Raw genomic sequence first — 14,500 nt, forward strand, 5'->3', positions numbered from 1 at the left:
GGAGACTGTCATGGCGGACAAAGGGTTCATTATTCAAGACCTCCTTACTGACATTGGATCTAGGCTCATCATTCCACCTTTTAAGCGTTCAGCCCAATTCAGCAAGGAGGAAACGGAACAAACCCAAGCCATTGCCCGCCTCAGAATTCTAGTGGAAAGAGTGATCGATAGGATAAAGTCCTTTCACATCTGTGACTCTTCCGTGCCGCTCACACTGATTGGCAGTGTGAATCAGATCTGGCTAAACTGCTGTGTTTTGGCAACTTATCAAGGATCTTTTTGTTTTGAAGATTGAATTAATGTTTGATATGTAAATATTGTATAATGCGTAAATTGTATGTAAATAATTTAGTGTATCCACATATTCTTAAATCTAATTAAATTGTTATATTCTAAATATTTTCTGTTGAAATATGACTGACTTCACAAAAAAATTCGATGAACAAATAAAACAATTTTGGTCAAAATTGTGCATCATTTAATTTTTTGGTATGACTAACAACTGATTAATAAAAACTCAAAACATCAAACATTTACAATAAAAAATAACATTACAGATCATCAACAGTAAGACAGAAGGCTGAACTGATTGTTAATGACAAGATTAGTGTAATTCAAGGTTTGCACTCATGTATGTGCCATAATATATATCCAATTTCTCTTTCATTTCCGCTATGAATGAGTCATCACGCCAAATTCTTTTCACAGTTAACGTTGATAACGTATCTGTAACAAAGTCACACACCATGTCAGTCCTGTGATTGCCAGCTGACCCTGAACCTGCCAGTAGTACTTATGTGAACGCCTCAGACTGGCGTGGCCTTCCTGCAGCTTGAGGTGAGCAACCTGAGATGGATCGGTTTTTGTGCTGCTCTTCACCTCAACCAAGCCAAAAGGAGGCGACTCTGAAGGGTCATACACCCGACCGTCTGGACTGGCCCCGAGATGTGGTGCGTCAGGGTGATTGACAAATCCTGCTGGTAACACATTAACTCTTAACAGTTCAGCGTAGTTTGCCAGCACTTCAGACTCCACTAGTAGACCACGCTTCATTGCAGATGTTTGCTTTGTGGAGCCTCTGAAAATCTGAATAGCTGCAGACTCCAGCTCTGCACGACACGCCCGACTACAACAAGCATTCCCAAAATAGACTAGCCGTCAGCCTTGGTCACTGTAGCTGTGTCTACCCAGGACATTTGGATTGCTTCTGAGTTTCTTTTGCTATCTCGCAGGACAGCTGCAGTGACACTTCAAGAGACTGGAGATGCATTAACTGATGCAAGGTCGGGACGAAATGCAACCTGGGGAAAATTTGTGCTGCATCACATGAAGGGATGGAAATTCTGGAGCTATGTGGTGTAGGAGGAGGTCACTGGACTTCTTGGGTGGACAGTGATAGGACATGGGGGATCCCCGAGGGACAGACCCAAATATGGATGGCGTCAGCTCCATCTCAGAAACCCCATCCAATACAACAGCCATGAGAGGTTGGGGCTGTACCTGGCTTGATTTGCCTCCAGATGCCATCTATATGGATCATGCAGTGGTCCTACACAAGTGAAACACAAGATTATTGGTCACAAAAAAGAAGAGATCAGTGCATAACTACATTTAAATTGTATTCATCATAACTGCGGTAACCATAATTTGGTTAGTCATAACATTAAAAAAAAAACACCCTTTGCACCCACAAAGCAACAAAAAAAGTTAAATTAATCACCTGTATATGCCCTGTACAGTGTGGAGCTCAGACCGTCCCTGCCAATTGTTTTGGGCTTTTGCACCACCAGCTCACTAACCTATTCAGGATGGATTCCCTTACAAGGAAAAGGCAAAGGGCAATTACAGTCTGTAGTCACTACTGTGGGTGTTTTTATAATAAGGTACAATTGTTATGGATACACATCGGTTCTTAAATCATAATAACAATTTTATCACAAACCCACCTGTGTTCTTGGTCTATGCCATCTTTGCAAGCCACTTGTGCAGGCCGGGGGGGTGGAACAGCCTGCTGACCCAGCTGTGAATAATGTGTGGTCTGGAACAGGATGGCAACTATGTCATTGCAGACTCCTTTAGCAGCCGCACAACTACAGGAGAAAGCTTTCAGGTTGGCACTTTCTGCATCCAATGATATCTAGACACAATAAATTAAATAGGTTACAATTAAGTAATTCTTATGTTGCTACATCAATGTTCAGAATGACATGAAACTATAACTTTCAGGAGGGTGAGTAGATTTGAGTTTGTAAAAAAGAGAAGTGAAAAGAGTTTTGTGAGATTTCATTGAGAGTAATTGGTGTTCAGAGCTGCGTACATAAAGCAAATATGATTACATTTCATCTATGTTCAATGTTATTTTATTATCTAGGTATCAAAAAGAGGACATGTCCAGGAGAAAGAGGACGTCTGGTCACCCTGCTTTCAGTAAAATAATAGTAAGTGAAAGGGCCGCAACCGCACCAAGAAGAATGAACGGGCAACTTTTGCCAACCAGCATTCTGTCTATTATAGTCAAACCTCCAGTTTGTGAGGCTCCTCGTTCTCTCATTGACCTGAAGCATCTACCTCTCACTACCACCTGTCCCTGGAGGATATTTGATAGAACAAATCAATACGTGTTATCTCACACAGAAATACACAACTTTACAAGACAATGTCAGTAACATTTCATATTAACATAGTAAAGCTTCACCAAATTACTGGTTATGTTAATCTCATGCCATGTGTTATACCTTATATCACAAATTCACAGCACCTAAGATTAACAGTTACGTAAACAGAGTTATAACCATTGATGTGGCTATGGCTAAAGGCTAAAGCTTACCTTGGTTATCGTGGATAACCAAGGATAAGAATTTACATCCCTTGTCAAATTGGTTTCCTTCAGTGGACGAATGCATCTCCACACTCTTCACCACATCGGCGCTGTTTAACTTCGGAAGATTACTCAGGCTCGTCGAAAACACTCTAGCTGCCATTTCTCCGCCAACAAAGCACAAACCGGAACTGGGTTTACACTTCGATTACGTGTTTCCGGTTTTTGCGTAGAAGGTCTATGATGCATAGCTAGCCAGGTTAGGCATCAAAGGCGGGGACCAAGCAACACCACAGCAAGGTGGCAGTGCAGGACCCATTTAGAGCAGCCAACACAGAGGGAGAGGATTTTATGAATCTCTCTTAAAATTGCTCAGTTTAAAGTAAGTATGAGACCCTGTCATTAAATTTAATTTGCTTATTGTGTATTACCGTATTTTTACGACCATAAGGCGCACCGGGTAATTGGGCGCGGTCTCAGTTACGGGGGATTTTTCAGTCTGTGACACATACATGTGATTGATTGATTTGATTTATTTAAGTGTCATGCACTAAAGTGCCCAGCCCACACGGGCTTATACGACACTGAAAAACAAAATACACAATACATAAAGATACATCCCCATCACAAAAAAAAAAAAAAAATACAAAAGGCGCACCAGGTGTTAAGGCACGGGCACGTAAACGTCCCGTTCAGACACTCACAGCCTCTAGAGTGGGTTATTAACAGAACTAGTCTCTATTCTTTTAGAGAACCTTTTTATTCTTCTTCCTAACTAGGTAAAACAAACTGAATGCACGCACTCACATGCTCACTTGCACTGAGCGCCTGACCCCTTCCTTGCTCTTTCAAGGGAGCGCAGGACGCTGGAGCTGAGAGCAAACACACATTGGCTTGCGCCAAGCGCTTCACCCACCTCCTTGCTCTTTACGCGGGACGCCGGAGCTGAGAGCACACACACACATACACACTCTGTGTAGAAAAAAGCGGCGGGAGAAAAACTGAGTTGGTTGAACTGAATTTCTTTTTTTCAGTCTTAACACAGCAACTTAAAATCCATCAAAGTCCTCCTCTTCGGTATCAGAAATGAACAGCTGGGCCAGATCTTTGTCAAACACGCCAGGTTCACTTTCATTGTCAGAGTCCGTCCCGTTGCCGCACAGCTCCTCCTGAATGATGCCGGCTTTTACGAAAGCTCAAACAACAGTGGAAGCAGGCATGTTAGCCCAAGCTTCTGCAATCCATTCACAGATGGTGGGGTATCTCGCCCGGCGCTGCCTCCCAGTCTTTGTAAAAGTGTGTTCGCCGTCCGTCATCCACTGCTCCCACGCCGTTTGCAGCCTTACTTTGAACGCCCTCTTCACACCGATGTCCAGCGGTTGGAGTTCCTTTGTCAAACCTCCCGGAATGACAGCAAACTCTGTGAAAAAACACGTGAAGCAGGTGAACTCAGAGTCTGTGAGATGTGCGCCTATGGAGTCACAGATTAACGGTGACACGTGAAAAAAACCATCTGGTCTCTTAACATACTCCTCACTCAGCCACTCTTTCATTTTCCCCTCATCCTTCCAGCCCTTTTCGTTGGCCTTAATGATCACTCCTGCTTTTCTTTCGGAAGAGTTTTCCTCTTGAAAATGACCATAAGTGAGAGTTTCTGTCCATCAGCACGGCAGCCAAGCACAACAGTGAACGCCGACTTTTCATGCCCCGTTGTTCGTATCACTATCTTGCTGGTCCCAGTCTTTGACACTGGGACGTCAAAAGTGAGCGGCACCTCGTCTATTTTGGTGATGTGGCGAGGCTGTATTTGTTTGTCGGCAATCTTTTTAGCACAGGATGAGCAGAAGATGGAAAGCTTTTCCTTGTAATCCGCTGGAAGTTGCTGCACCACCGTAGTGCTCGCCCGGATGGAAATAAACCGAAATTACCAAGATGGCCCTCCTTGAAAATGTTCAATCTTCATTCCCTCTGCCAGCGTTACTGCTTTCAGTAAATGGTGACTGTAGAGACGCTTCTCTCAGCCGTTCTCTGAATATGAATCCATTGCTCGAGTCGGTCTTCCAACTCGGGCCACTTAGCCTTTTTTCCGCGGAAACTCAGCTGTGTCTTTTTGACCGGAGTTCATTTTCCACCTTCCTCCACTTGCGAACCATGGATTCATTGATGTTGAATTCTCTGGCAGCTGCTCTATTCCCATGTTTCTCCACGTAGCTGATAGCTTGCAGTTTAAACTGTGCTTCATAATCATGTCTCTTTCCAGGTGTCATTTTTACAGTTATCAAAACAATGTTTTTCTGCATCATGGACATACCTGCACCTTTGTAGTACTGGGGGATGTATTCTTTCACATACTCACTTCGCTCCCTACTGTTCTCATGCTGTCCTTTTCTAAGTCGTTTTTACCAAAGTCACACAACAAAACATTAGGAGCGCACCATAGGGCGCTCAGTACATTTTGGAGAAAATTTAATACTTTTAAGTGCGCCTTATGATCTTGACAATACGGTATACAGAAAATATAAGAGGCAGAGAGCCGCATGCGACTCTTGAGCTGCTAGTTAGCCACCCCAGGGCTACACCTACAGTCACTGATAGTTGAAGTTTCAGATTGTCTTGGCACTGCAGTTTGCTCCACCTCACTCACAGTACCTTCAAGCATTCTTTCATTTCTTGCACTCCTCATATGGTTCTGTTACACTTCTGACAAAAAGATTTAATGTACAGCAGTGGCGGTTCTACACTAACTTACTCCCTGGGCGAGTAACCCCACAGGCGCCCCCCCCCCCCCCCCCCCCCCGCACACATACAAAATTTGACAACATCCTGTTGTGTTACCTATCTTCTTTTTAGCAATTTTACATAAAAAATGCATGCATTTTCTAGACTCGTATTACAGGGGGGTCAAACTCAGTCAAACACGCTTAAGGTTTTTGGCCGAAGAAGATAAACATTTACTGAACACACTAAAGCTAAACTTTTAAACCTTTTAAACTGAACTTTTTTAACATAAATATGCATAAAAACAGGAACACAAGTTAACTTAAACCCTAAATAACTTGTAATATTTAGCTCTCCATAGAAATATATTCTGTCAAAATTATACAAATATGAACATGCTGCAGAATAAAACAAAGAAAGCCTGGAAATATTAATAAGAAATTACAATTCAAATATTTCCGTTTTTTTTTTTGCTCTTTCATCATTTTTTAGAGCATTTTTTTAAGATGGACTCCTGCTTCATTTTTAGCAATAATTTCTTAATGTGTGACGTCCTGAGTGAGTCTTTGTGAAACATATCAGAGGGATTAGATCTAAAAAAAAAAAGTATTGTGATTAATATGTTTATGTCTTATAAAACATAAAAGACTAAATCTTAGAACTCATCAGTGGGATTACTCCAAAAATATTTGGCATTTCCCCTAAATTTGTGCAACACCAACAGTAGAAATCCTCCAAAAAAACTCAATCCATAAAAAATGGTCTGCACCCAGCACTCCTGTTACGGTTTCTGTTTCTTTGCCCTTTGTGGTTTGTTTCCTTTTTGTTCTGGCATGATTTGAGTTTAACTTCCTGTTTTATTTTGTAGGGTTTCCTGTTTCGTTTTTGTTGTGAGTTTAACTTTGGTTCCCCATCCTTCCTGATTGTGTTCACCTGTGTCTCGGTTATCTGTATGTATTTAAGTCTTGTCATTCCCTTCCTCCTGGGCTGGTCCATAGTATGTTAGTTAGTATGTTAGTCTGCTCTCCCCGTTTCGAGTGTTTAGTGTTTCTAGCCTCCCGTCTGCAGTGGTTTTGTGTCCTTAGTTTTGTTTATTAAAGCCCCCGTTCCCCTGCAACCTCCTGCCTCCTCTTGCTCTCTGCGCCTGGGTGCTTCCTCCCTTCTCCCCCCGTAACAATCCCTCCCCCTCCCCTTCCCTCTCACACACGCGGCTCCGTCTCTATGACGGAAGGCACACCTGCGGCCCAGAGTTGATTGTCAGATAGAAAATTCTCCCAATCACCTGTTAGTGTGATTCAGCCGCCGGCGAGTTGCGCCCCCCTCTCGAGTTTTTTGACTTATGTTCCAAAGACTACCGCAAAGAGGTGTGGCCGCAAGCATCTTGCAGCAGAGGGCGGCGGTCACGTGCGCATCGGGTCTGCTGTGTCGGAGCAAAGAATTATGGGAAATAATCCCCATTGCCTACTTTTGTTGAAATTGGGTTGAGCACAGGTGTTTGTTCTGCCTAAATCCTTTTCATGTGCCTGTTTTATGTTGTTTCACTCTGAGTTATTTCATCTTTTTTTTTTTTTTGCACCATAAGTGTGAAGAGGAAACAGGAGGAAGACATTCTTAAGAGTCTGATGTGTCGAATTAAAAGTGTTAAGTGTCGGCAGCTGAAGCAATTTCAAATTTAAAGCGCAAAGCTTCCTCTTTGAATATAGTAGCCTCTTTGAATATAGTAGCACAGCATCGGGCACGGCAAATGCCGCCCCCTATGAAGTGCCGCCCTGGGCGACCGCCCATATCGCCCATATCAAAAACCGCCACTGATGTACAGTCAGGACCATTAATATTTGGACAGAGACACATTATTTCCAATTTTGTTTCTGTACATTACCACAGTGAATTTTAAATAAAACAACTCTGATGCCATTGAAGTGCAGACGTTCAGCTTTTATTCCATGGGTTGAACATAAAGATTGCATAAAAATGTGAATAAAGCATTTTTTAAACACAATCTCTTCATTTCATGTGCTTGTAAGTAATTGGACTATTGACTTCCATGCTATTGCATGGGCGGGTGTGGGTAATTCCCTTGTTAAGTCATTATGAGTGAAGCAGATAAAAGAACTGGAGTTTATTAGAAAACTCGTGCTGTGAACAGACAACATACGGTCGAAGGTGCTCTCCATGCAGGTGAAAGGAGCCATCATTAAGCTGAGAAAACAGGAGAAAACACGTGAGAAATTGCTACAGTATTAGGGGTGGCAAAATCAACAGTATGGTACATCCTGAGAAAGAAGGAAAGCACTGTTGAACTCAGCAACGCAAAAAGACCTGGACGTCCATGGAAGACAGTGGTGGATGATCGCAGAATCGTTTCCATGGTGAAGAGGAACCTGTTCACAACAGCCAACCAAGTGAACAACACTCTCCAGGAGGTATCAATATCCACCATAAGAAGAAAACTGCATGAAAGTAGATGCAGAGGGTACACTGGTAGATGCAAGCCACTCATAAGCCTCAAGAATAGGAAGGCTAGATTGTACTTTGCTAAAAAGCGTCTAAAAAGCCAGCACAGTTCTGAAAAAACATTCTTTGGACAGATAAAACCAAAACTAACCTCTACCAGAATGATGGCAAGAGAAAAGAATGGAGAAGGCGTGGAGTAGCTCATAATCCAAAGCACACTACATCATCAGTAAAACACTGTGGAGGCAGTGTGATGCATTGAAGAGCGCCAGGAGCTCCTCCAGCTGGACCTGTTTTTGTCCCCCAACAAACAAAGCTTTGAGCTTTGAAGATTCCTTCGCACTGCTTCTGCAACACCCAGGGTTTCCAAGCCTTCAACGAGCCTGTAAAATATTCATGCTTGAATTAAAATTTTAGTCAATACGTTTTAGAATACACGAACAGCGGGAATAATTGATTGCGAAGAAATCCTAAATACTTACTGTGTTCTAGCACCTTGTGTGCGCCCACAACAAAAGCCCTGCCTGCCTCCTTCACAAGGGTTAGTCTTTGCTCAAAGTTTGATTAAAAACAATGCACAACTTGGCAAAGACAGGAACCCGCAGGCCACATCATCCTGTGCCTCCTCCAAGGATGTTGCGTCCATTATCTACAAAAAAGCATAATTCATGACATGAACATTTTTTTATCTGACAGCAAGTAAGGGGCAAATTCTTATTTGTCCCTTACATGAGCATACAAAGCAACACTGAGCTGTGTACTAAATTTGAGAAAATTTTTCGTTTCCTGATGATTTTTCTTTTTGAATGTACATATGGCAATTACAATTTCAACCTTTTGTGGGCAGTACATCTCATTGGTTGAAAATGGCATTATTACACTGATGTGAGACAGGAAGTGCGTGCATACACATTAAACTGCTAACCGGCAGAAGATGGTAAAACTTTATAGAAAATACCCTTTGAAGTTTGCCTTTCACGTCCCAGTCATCCCCTTCCTCCAACGTCACATTTGATGTCTTGCCCAAATATTTCTGTGTATAATCTTTCTGAGAAAAATGATGGCTTTGTGGCTCCATGAATGAGGGCAAAAGCGATCATTTTCCCCACCAATCTATATTCCCCAGAAGCCAGAGCTGAAAGACAAATAAGTGAAATAAATGGTATGAATTGAAATGTTCAAAACCTCATGGTAGTGAGCTTTCACTGGTTCAACCTGCAGAAATGACTTCATCTAGCTACTGGTTGCATTCAAAATCTTATTAACGAGCGTTTAGCGACTTTTTGTGACTCTGCTGTGTTCTGATGATGAAAAATGTTGATGATTTATTAAAACATTACATTGGAACACATTTTTTCTCAAAAATTGTGGTCTATATTTGCCGATGTAGAGAGAATCAATGCACACTGGTTTTTCACAAAGATTTCTGTAAAATTAGAAGGGTATTCAATTTTGGAATTGTAGATTCGGACAGCACTACAAAATGGCCTTTGACTCAAGATACCAGAAAGACTTCCTTTAGTATCATAAATGGCATAACAGTTTACATACCCCGAGATACCAGTTCTTGCCGGCTTCACTCCCACTAAAGAACATACTGTCTTTAACGGCAACAACTAACAGCCTGAAAACTTCCCTGGTCGGCCCTCCGTCATCAACAGCACCCTCAGATTGTCCAGCGTCGTTATAAGGGGGGGCAGGTCCCTCATCCACCTGGCTTTGGAGGTCCTTCAAAATGGACGCCAAATCTTGTGAGTCAAAAAAAAACAATTTTTGTTATGCCACAGTTTGTAATTTAGAAGACAATGTCTTCTAAATTCATACTACACTTTTAGTATATTTGATGTTGACTAAATGAGAGAAGGCAGGAAATAAAAGGAAACTAAAGTGTCACTTACTAATGTTCACCTTGTTTAACATCAAGAACAATAGGCGGCCTGCCAAAAAAAACAAAAGTACAATTTCATGACTTTTCCCAAACTTTGCTGAAGGTTTTTCATGAACATACAAACGCTGTTTAAAGCAGTGAATGTTAACTTACTCTTCAATTTGGACTACTATATCTGCCTGGAGTGACTCGAATATTGCAGCAGCAAGGTCTGCATCTTCTGACATGGTGCCTCTGTCAATTACCTTCCTCCTCCCCCTTTCCTGCTCTGCTCTGGACGCGACCAGCTGGTTCCACTCACTTCATCTTCATCCCCGCCTACTTAAGGAGATCCAGGACCCTTTTTTCGATGCCAGTCCGTTGTTCCTTCCACGGTGCTTATGTCTGGCCAGCTCATGTTTTGTGCTTTGTCTAGTCCCAGCCTCGCTAACAGTTCCTCTCTGCTCCACTCTCAGGAATTATCCTCATCACGGGTGAACCTCGGGTCGCAGTCCTCCACTCTCGCTCTCCTCCTTGGATTCAGCCGAAGCCACGCACTCTGGACCTTCCTGCCGCAAAACCTCCAGTCAGCTGCCTCGCCACGTCAAGAATCCTACAATATACTCGCCCTCTGTGAATTAAACTCTCTTAAACTTACCTCGCGACTCTTAGTGTCATTCTGGGTTCCAGCGTTTGGGTCTGTCAGAAATCCCGCGAGACCATGATATCTTCATCTTCATTGTCTGTTCTGTAATTAAAAACATAAAAAAATATTCCATCATTGCTAAATCAATTTAAAAAACATGTGCAAAAATGAATATTGATTTACTACCTTTCATCAGACAACCCCGTGCTTCTTCTGCTCTTTTCTTGTGTTTGGGCACTTTGAAGTTGCATGAAAAAAAATTGAGTTGTGTGAGCTCACAAAGTGGTACATTCACCTGGCATGATAGGCACCTCTCCATCACAGCAGTGGTCTGCAATCATATAAAAAAATATTTTATCTGAATTACACTGGTGTATTGCAAAAGAAAGTAAATTGTGGGCTATACTTTTATCTTGATGTGATGGCTGTAATGTCAGTGGCCTTTGGAGGGGAATAATGTAGAGTGGAGCCCTTTTTATTTCCACTCTACATCGAAGGTATCCCAATGAATATCCACTTGCTGGAATAGGAAGCAGAGTTAACTGCTTCCTCCTGTCACTTTTGGCCAGAGAAAACCCCCCCACCCTCTGTTAAAAGGGGAAATGCGGAGTAAAGATTGTGACAAGAAACTGATCTCCTGTATTTTTGGTAAATGTAACTAGCTTCTTCCTAATTCCGCATTCCTCATAGAAAATGGCCTCCTCCTTGGTAGGGACAGACACTGTCAGATTCTGGCAGACAAAAAAGTGTGGCCATGGCATTTCTTTTTTTCTCCTTTGTGCAGGACCTCTTCCGTCTCTTTGGACAATATCTTCCTTGGAGGAAGAAGGTAGACTTGGGGTGTGCAAAAGCTGAGATGGCATCATTGGGGTGCAATGCGGTTGTGGTACTGGTGCAGACATGGTGTATCTGGATGTCATGGAGGAAGAACAAGTAAACACAAAGTCTTTTTCCAATAGATACTTTCAGTCATGAAAAAATGTGTCATTGAAAAACGTGTGTCATTTGCTCAAGGAGCATTCTCAAGTCATCTGACCTGACAATGAGTTTAAAAATCATCCACGCACTTGATTCAGTTATTTGCTGTTTGCAGTATACTTTACTATTTTAACATTGTCAGAACTATGAAATGCTGTACTATAATTAAGAACAGTTATAAAACAGGATTTGAACCCATAGTCTGAAATAATATAAATACTTTGGATTCAAACCTCTAATTATATCTGAGAACTGGAGTGAGTGTGACGTCACCACCAGAAAAACTACAATCTCCCATCTAATTAAGTCGCCCTTTTTTGGACAAACACAAGTTGCCGTGGAGCCAGACAATATCAGTGAGCAGTGATTGGTGTGAGTGGGTTTAACCCTTGTGCTATCTTAGATGACCCCACCCTTGCATTGACGTGTTCTCCCTACCATGACAAAGGTGGATAAAGGTGGAAAGATTTCATGTAATCCATGGACACCAGTGAGGTTCACTGGTGGTCTCCTTTTCTGTAGGCAGAAAAGGAAATGTTAACACCAGGAAAAAGTCTTTTAACACCAATACTAGAGTAAGCAGAGGTAAAGTCAACAAAAAACATCAGCGTCTGAAACATAGAAACAGGCCTGGGCGTGATTGTGGGATTGTGACGTGCATGATGGGGAACAAAAGAGCAAACATAACAATCAGTGACATTATAAGAAGAAGCTGTAAGGTTAACCGTCTGAAACCAGTAATTGTGCTGGTTATCAATGGGATCCACAAAAAATCTCTTAACCCTGGGAATCCATTCAGGCGTCGTTGGCATCACCGTCGGTTCAGATTGGGAGTGGGTTTGTGGGCCAGTCTCATAGTACCAGAGAAAAAGGGTGAGAGCGCACAGGAGCAGCAGGGCAGACCACAGGCAGATGAAAACACGAGGGGGAGGCGGACCCATGTCAACTGGTTCAAAGGTCACTGTAGCTGGGGGAGAGCAACGTCAGGGGAGACACTCCAGAGGGCGCTCTTCAGCCTGAGGTAGTGTCAGGGCTCTCAGCAGGAGTTTAGTCAGTGGAGTGTCTCCCCTGACATCCTGCGTGTGTGAGTGAAGCGCTTCACAGGCCTTATTGTTCCCGCTATCAGCCGGGCGAGCAGCTGCAGCCAGCAGAAATTTAATAGGAAGGGAGGGGGGCTGTTGGGTGAGTAGATAGAGAGCCTGAAGATAAGGTGGTCAAATCCGGATAAAAAATAGAAGGTTCCGAAATGTGGGACTTAGGAGTTGATGTTACAAATGAGAAAGGATTATTTGGCCTTGGAAGTTTAGGAGCAGGGGGGGGGGTGAGACAAGGGAGGGGGCAACCTCAGTTGTCTGAGTTCGATCATTATTATTCATGAGGGAGGTGCTCCCTGATGCTGAGGAAGCCTGGTCGTCAAGGCGATCAGAAAGTGCCTGCCTTGAGCCTGTAATAGTGGCCCTTGACATGCTTGCTACGACATCTGAGTCATCACGAAGCTGTTTTTCAGTTTGATTTTTTATTTGAGCTGACAGCCGTTTACGGCTGACAGTAGAAGCTGTGGAGCACCACATCAAAGCACACTGAATCTCTGGATGATCATCCCCATTTTTCTAGCGGCCATGACGCTGTCTAAGAGCAGACAGGAGGGCCTGCGTTTTCCCCGGATCCAACGTGCAGTCAAAACCAAAATCCTTAACCCATTTTTGTGCATACGTGAAAGGATCAATACGAGACCCGTGTTCTTTATGTATAGCTTTGCGGACATGAGTAATATGTCGCCTTTCCTTCTTGGTGAGGTTTTGCGAATGAGCCCCACCCATGTTTTTGAGGTTTATAAATGACGATCAGCCACAACGTTCTCAGGAGTTCATCGACCACGTCAAGCTTCTACAAAGGCTAGGCCCTTTGCGGACGTGGCTGTCCTGAGAACCAGCTTCTCAATTTCAAACACAAACCAGAGTTCCCACCCAAGTAACCCGTTTTATGGATTCTCCAGCACTGACTAATCAGCAGAAAAAGCTTGGAGAATCAGAAAAGAAACCTAATTTGTCAACTGAGTAACTATTTTGTTTTAGAACGAGGCATTAATCAAAGCGAGCACACACCACAGGGGCTGTCGAAAAAAAGGGCAAACTCAGACACAGACAGAGAGACATAAAAGCGTTACACACACATATTTTCCCCGGAGCTCCGTTTCGTCTAAAAGGTCATACTCAGCCATCCCAAGGCTCTATTTCTTCGGCTTCACTCGCCGCGGCTGCACCTACACTTATGCCCACACTTCCGGCCTACACTGACGTCCCTACACTTCTTCTCCTTCCCTGGAGGACTCATTTCCCTACACTTATGCCTACACTTCCATCCCTACACTGCCATTCCTCCGCGGAAGGAAGGCGGCTACAATGACGGCCTCGCGTGCCGATCCACACTTGTCCCGTCTGCGCAAGATGACTCGTGCACGCGCAGCACCTTGCCTGCAAGCGGTGCTCTGTTCAGCGTGCTCGCGCAGCGGACTACAGCCGTTTCTCTATTCTTCCCCCAACATTGATGCACGCACACACAAAGACACAGACACAGTCAACATAAAGCCCTAACAAGTAAAGAGAGGACAGACTTTCTGTGTGGCGTACTCACTTCAAGCAATGAACCTCGTTATTTGAGGGTCCGACGTCGCCGAGGGCACAACTGGATCCAGGGCGAGGGCCGCCGATCCTGAAGGCGGATGTGTCAATGCTGAGGATGTGATCTCAGACCGCTAGCGGTTTTCAGGCAACCCCCCACCCAGGGGCTCCAGCGATGTCCAGGGCGTCAGTCGGCCAGCTCGAAGGACCAAATGTGAAGAAACTGGATTTTCTAGAAAGGACTGTATTTGTGTTAGTTCGTATCCCCGTCAGTTTCTTACACACAGAAATAATGAATAAAGACTCAGAGACAAAACTTATCTTTTGTAGATTTACTCTGCACAAAGACCACAGATTTGTACGCAGGGTTACAGACAGATGAACAAGATGCATTCAAA

General features: G+C 43.4%; 1 long non-coding RNA gene across 2 annotated transcripts; it reads right to left on the bottom strand.

The window, feature by feature from the left end:
* Positions 1-7,595: 7,595 nt before the first annotated feature.
* LOC144987213 (uncharacterized) lies at positions 7,596-10,623 on the bottom strand. Of its 2 annotated transcripts, XR_013651090.1 has the most exons (5): positions 9,889-10,623; positions 9,542-9,738; positions 8,949-9,125; positions 8,473-8,639; positions 7,596-8,373 (listed from the first exon to the last, which is right to left on the bottom strand). It is a non-coding gene; the product is annotated as an uncharacterized LOC144987213 (long non-coding RNA). The 2 variants fall into 2 exon arrangements; XR_013651089.1 differs by having other exon boundaries at positions 9,542-10,623.
* Positions 10,624-14,500: the final 3,877 nt, after the last annotated feature.

The sequence above is a fragment of the Oryzias latipes genome, chromosome 18 (genome assembly GCF_053564925.1).
Source record: "Oryzias latipes strain Hd-rR chromosome 18, Olatipes_Hd-rR_3.1".
Taxonomy (NCBI): Eukaryota; Metazoa; Chordata; class Actinopteri; order Beloniformes; family Adrianichthyidae; genus Oryzias; species Oryzias latipes.